Source organism: Filicampus tigris, chromosome 1 (assembly GCF_054856515.1).
Source record: "Filicampus tigris isolate MCC_2025a chromosome 1, RoL_Ftig_1.0, whole genome shotgun sequence".
NCBI lineage: Eukaryota > Metazoa > Chordata > Actinopteri > Syngnathiformes > Syngnathidae > Filicampus > Filicampus tigris.
The window spans coordinates 25,499,668-25,506,152 of NC_141217.1; positions in this window are offsets into that span (position 1 = coordinate 25,499,668).

Sequence of the window (6,485 nt, forward strand, 5' to 3'; positions counted from 1 at the left end):
CACCTTCCAGGAGCCAAATGGAGCTCATTGTGGGTCGCCACTGAAAAAATGGTGGTCACTGCAAACGGACTGGATAGTGTCTGTCAATCACAGAGGGAAGATGGGAGTGATAGTGGCATGCCCAGGCATGAGCACAGCCTGCTACTGTAAGAAGTCTATTTATTATTGGCGCTCATGTTTGAACACATATTATTGTCATTTTTGGAAATGATGTTTTCAATTCATGTTCTAAATATGAATGACAGAAATATAGGCATTTTGTTTTAAACATAGGGAATGTGACACCCACCTATCATGTTCTAGCCTTGGGCAGTCAGTCGCCTGTTAGTGTGCGATGTGTGGCAACAGGCGAGGATGGCTAAACAGGACTCTTGCGTATTCCAAATGGGTCATTTGCGTATGGGTATGTAAAGTGCGCTATACAGTTTGCATATAAGTATAACCCTTCTTCATAAGGACTTGGCTCCTGAGAGATAAATACAAAATGAAACCCTTACTGGTACATTTGGAGTCGCTTAAAATTGGTTAGGGTTTCAAACTAGGTTTGGGGTTTAAAAGTAGGGTTTCAAACTAGGGTTAGGGTTTAAAAGTAGGGTTTCAAACTAGGCTTAGGGTTTCCAACTAGGGTCTCAAACTAGGGTTAGGGTTTTAAAGTAGGGTTTAAAACTACAGTTAGGGTTTCAAACTAGGGTTAGGGTTTCCAACTAGGGTTTCAAACTAGCGTTAGGGTTTCAATGTAGGGTTTCAAACTAGGGTTAGGGTTTCCAACTAGGGTATCAAACTAGGGTTAGGGTTTCCAACTAGGGTTTCAAACTAGGGTTAGGGTTTCCAACTTGGGTTTAATAGAATTTCTCAAACTTCAAAGCTAAACCCCAAATAATTCAGACTAATTGCTGACTTTAAAGAGGAAGCCAAGCCCTAATTTTCTTCACAATAATATGTTTTATGCAGCCCCGCTAGTCTAAAACTTGATATTCTGAATAATATTGTGTTTGTGAAATACTAAATAAGCCGCAAAATCCACCCGCTACACTAATATTTGGTTAAATGTCCCTTAGCACATTTCGTCTTGAATGTTTTTTTTCTTTCTTTTTTTCATTTAGTTTTTCATTGCCCTCGTTGGGGGTTAAGATTGTAGATGTGGTTAATATTTGTCAACTGTGCGCATGTTAAATGGGAAGTCAACCCCCAAATTTTCTTTACAGTAATATGTTCTATGCAGCCCACTAGTCTAAACACAGCATTCTGATTTTGTTTGTGGAATATGAGTTAAGTAGTAAAATCCACCCGTGTTTGTCCATCTCAGGGGGTGCCCATTTTGTCACTTGCTGTCAACCGAAAATAACATCACAGTTAATCACGGCTCACGGTGGTTGTTACCTGAGCCCTGATCAACTGTGATGTCATTTTGAGTTGACAGCAAGTGACAAAATGGCTGCCCGCTGAGATGGCTATAAACAGGTGGATTTTGCTGCTTTATTCCACAAACACAATAATATTCAGAATATCGAGTTTAGACTAGTGGGGCGGCATACAACATATTATTGTAAAGACAATGTTTGGGTTGACCTCCCTTTTAAGTGAATTTGTATAACTCATCGTTAAATTGGTATCAAACCTTAAACCCAGTTGACCAGGTTCTGAATGATTGGAACATCACAGTGGAACAAAATATAGTTTAATATAAAGAGACTGAGTGTTCTTCTCTATTTGATTTTCCTTCTGGAACTTCCAAATAACGTTATTAATGATGCCCACGAATATTACGCCCTTGACTCTAACAAGAAAATGTTCCTTTCCAAAGAAGGACTTGATAAAAGGTTACGTGATACGCAGTCCTGTGTCTTATCAGTCTGACAGGTGTGCTACGTGTGTCTTTTTACTTCTTTCTTTGTCAGTGTCTGCGGCCATCTTAGTCATAAAATCAAACACGTGCAGCTCATTGCCAGCTAACCTGTTGGACAGGTTATAAAACAGATGCACCTCAGGCACCAACAGTCCACTTTGCGGTCGTTGTCACTTTGGCGTACAGCACAAGTTTATTGTTCTCTTGTCTGGATCTTCTTTGATGGGCTCTGCAACCTGTGACTAGGTCAAAGAAATTTGATTTAATCAAGAAAGTGTAGCCGACTGATTGAGCTGCTTGTGTGCTGATATGACAAAACATCATGTTAAGTGTGAACTAAGATCAAAATGAACTAGGGAAACTTTAATCTCATCATTGGATGATTGGCACACAGAGGGCTTTGTTATGGATGTCGGTACATAAGATTAATAAATATGTGTTTTAACAGCAAGCAGCTATTCCAGAAACATGTCCTAAGAGGCCTATTATGTAATGCTGACATTTGGATTGTTTTTCCTCATAGATTTTTTTCATAGGAATTTTAGCAACAACAACAAATATAAGGTGATAGATTTATGCAGACTTTTTTCTTTTTTATTAATGATAACAAAGACAATCATTAGTTGAAACCGCAGTTAGATATTATAGATAGATAGATAGATAGATAGATAGATAGATAGATAGATAGATAGATAGATAGATAGATAGATAGATAGATAGATAGATAGATAGATAGATAGATAGATAGATAGATAGATAGATAGATAGATACAGAAGCCTGATAACGATACAGATAATTTGAAACAGGTGTGTTGCAGCAGGGAGAGATGGAAAAAATGCAGGATAGGTGCCCTTGAGGACCGGACTTGGTGACCCCTGCAGTAGATAGAAAGTCTGACAGACTGACTGACTGACTGACTGACTGCTAGATGCAGTATACAGGTTATAGTCCTTTAATTCTTCAACTAAATGACTGTTGGCGCACTGAGATGTCATCATAATATGTGACCCATCATGGAGAAATGTGACAGTGGGCTTGATAACACACGCAGCCAGCACGGTGACTCATACATCTCCAGCAGTATTCCTCACAAGCACAAGGAAGTCGATGTCCTGTAAAATATTCCCGGGGATTCCTGCATTATGTCATCTCAGTTTTCCATCCAAAGTTTCAAGTAGTCTTCATCATCCAGCCAAAAAAAGACTACAGTGCTAGGAAAGAGAGACTTATCAGTACTCATGTAACTTCATTTGCAGTAGATCAGTGATTCCCAACCAATCAACCACTGTTGTTTAGCAAATTAGTGTGTTGTGAGAGATCATCAGGTGTGTCATGGGAAATTATCCAATTTCGCTTACCGATGATTGTTCTAAAGCTATTATTTGGTCTGGAATGCTTTGCATAGTGAGCTTCTCCTTTCCATCAAAATGTTTTTTTCTTGCCATCATTCTGACAAATTGACCTTGCTTTCATCTGTCCAAATAATCTAATTACAAAATATTAGAGGGCTCTCTATTATTTATTTATTAGCAAAGTCTAATCTAGCTTCCATGTACAATGAACGTTGTCAAATTTTTCAGCATCAAAGTGCCTTTTGTGTATGTGACATTATTATAAAACCGGTAACATTTTCACCCTCACAATCGTGTCGTATGCTATCCGCATTCAGTTAACTGGCTCAAAAATACTAGCATTCATTAAATTGCTGCATAAAATAGGCTATGCCTACATTTGAGCTCACCCACTGAGAAGTAAATAACAGTCTTGCCTGAGCATAATGTTAAAAAACATACAGATGTCACTAACATGATGTTATGGTATTCATTTTTCTGTAAAAGTAACATAGCTTGGCTGGCACCATGGACACACAGTATACTGTACTTGCTTGTCGGAAAAAGTGCCCAAAGCGTTTTGACCGGTGATCATCCATTTATCTTAACTGACTTTGCATGGAGCATCTGTGCAGTCAGTGAGTGATTGTGAATTGACAAGAAGGTGAAACTGGCAAGACTGAACATGCTTATTTCATATTGCTCAATGCGGATGGTAACATAAACAAGGTGTTTTAGTAATAGCTTGCATGAGTTTGTTGCATTATGAGTCAAACACTTTTTATTCATATTTTCCAATAGATGTGAATTGATACAATCTTAACCTCCCTCCCTCCATGTGTGGCGACTTGAACTGAGAAGTCGCTCCCTGTTGTTTATCCACTCAGCGGGTGAGAGAGACGGTGCTAAAGTCACACCTTGGCCCACTTAAACGGAGCCTTGGAATGAGAGCCCAAACATCAGGTGTCCAGTGGAAACTCTGACGTGCCAAAGTTCTCACACGGGACCAGCTTCAAGGAATCTTAATTGGACCCTGGCGGTCCTTTGAAGGCAAGATCACTCACTGTCAGTTTAGAAGTTCATTCCTTACAATCTGTTTTGTATGTGATAAGCACCAAACTGCAGAATGAATTAGAATTTAACTCTAATTTTCTCACAGTCAACCGTCAATACTGAGGCGGAAAGTCACATCCTCCAATAAGTGGTTTGGAATTTTGAATTTCCAAGAATTTCAGAGAGTGGGCTTCAAAGGGGAGCAAAAAGTCATCTAAAAAAAAACAAAAAACAATTGTCATATTTTCCCCAAAACATAGTGTTCCTTAACAGAGGTGGGTAGAGTAGCCAAAAATTGTACTCAAGTAAAAATACTGTTACTTCAGATTAATATGACTCAAGTAGAAGTAAAAAGTAGTCATCCAAATAATTACTTCAGTAAAAGTAAAAAAAATACTTGGTGAAAAAACTACTCAAGTACTGAGTAACTAGCATCTCATTTATTTTTTATTTTTTTAAAAACAACCATTCAATCAGACGAAAATACAAAATAATCATCTTCAGGCAAATTAAAGTCAATCCAATCATTCATTCATTCATTATCCATACCGCTTATCCTCACAAGGGTCGCGGGCAGTCCAATCAATAAAATGAATTACATTTAATGAAAGAATAACTTAAAAATAATCTTAAGGTAAATTCAAGTACTTTAATAAGCAATAAAATAATAATAGTATAAATAAAAGAAATAAATTTAGCACAAGTAGCACAAAATTTCAGTCTCTGTACTTTTTTTTTAACAGGCTCCGCAGGCAGAACGATAAAGTAGCCCATGAACTCGTATAAACTGTGTGTGCGTGTCTGTGTGTTTGAGTCTGTGTGTATGTGACAAAACATGCAAAAACAAACATTTTTCCCAAAGAACCTCTTCTGTGGTAAAATGTAGGTTCAAGGTTAGTGTTATATTTACAAAATACCCCAGTTTTCGTGTTGCTCGTATCAGTCATGCACTTTATATTTATTCTGTGGTGTCTGTTGCGTTACCATAGTGACCGTGAATGTGAAAATACAGAGTGGATTCGCGTTTGTTGTAGCAATTTCATGTTTGGGAATATTTGGAACCTTTTGCCAACTCCTGGAGTAGCAGGCAAATCTATGGAGCCAAGGTGCGCCAACCTTCCCCAACAGTTTTCTGCTGTCCCCCGTCGAAGATGGATTTCAATAATAGTGAAATGAATTTCTGCGGGTTCAGCAGCAACAGGGGTTCTGCAGCATCTTCCGAAACTGAAGGGAGTTCTTCCTTGGCTGGGACCTCGGCATGAATGTCCACGACCTCCCAAGTAAACAAGTAAAACTTGTAAAACTTGTTTGCAACCTTTTGCGAACTCTGACAAAACCCCAAATTCATTATGTTCGCAAGCATTCGCCGCTCCGTGAGATAGGGTCTTTAGGAATTGCTTTTATCTACGGTACTTCTTTTACTTTCATGAATACTAATTTAAGACAAAAAATGGTATACTTTATTTCCAGAGCTGGGCATTCAGCAATTTGCAATTTGACTATTTTAAGCATTAGTCATAAAACAGTTGTTGACACATGTTCCTAAGTAGAAACTAGAAACATGTCCTAAAAGGCCTATAATATAATGGTGACATTTGGATTCTTTTTTCTCATAGATTTGTTCATGGATTTTTAGCACCAATAACAAATATAAGGTAACAGACTTATGCAGACTTTTTTCTTTGTTATTAATTATAACAAAGACAAACATCAGTTGAAACCACAGTGAGATAGATAGATAGATAGATAGATAGATAGATAGATAGGTAGATAGATAGATAGATAGATAGATAGATAGATAGATAACAGCATTGCTCTGCTAACAGCCCACTCCTCTGATGCAGTTCATCTCATAAAGGTGTTTGAGGGGCCGTAGTTCTTCTACACCAAAATTCATTTTTGAGCACAATCATGTTGCAACAGAAAAAGGCTTATACCCCAAATTGGAAGCATACAATTGACCAAAATGTCTTGATAAACTCTTGAGATTCAAGGGGAACTACGGGGTCTAATTCAACTGCCGATTAGTTAATTAATTGATTAAGTGTGTCTTGGTACCTTTATCCATAGATTGCAGATAATAGGTGTCAAACTCAAAACCCGGGGGCCAGATTCGGCCGTACAGTGGAGGAGCCAGAACGTGGCTAATGGGTGGGCCTGGAAAAATTTAGGTGGGCCTGAATATTTCTCTCACTGAGCACAATCCTCCTGTCCCGACACATCGTATATTCAAATAAAACGACAAACTGAATAA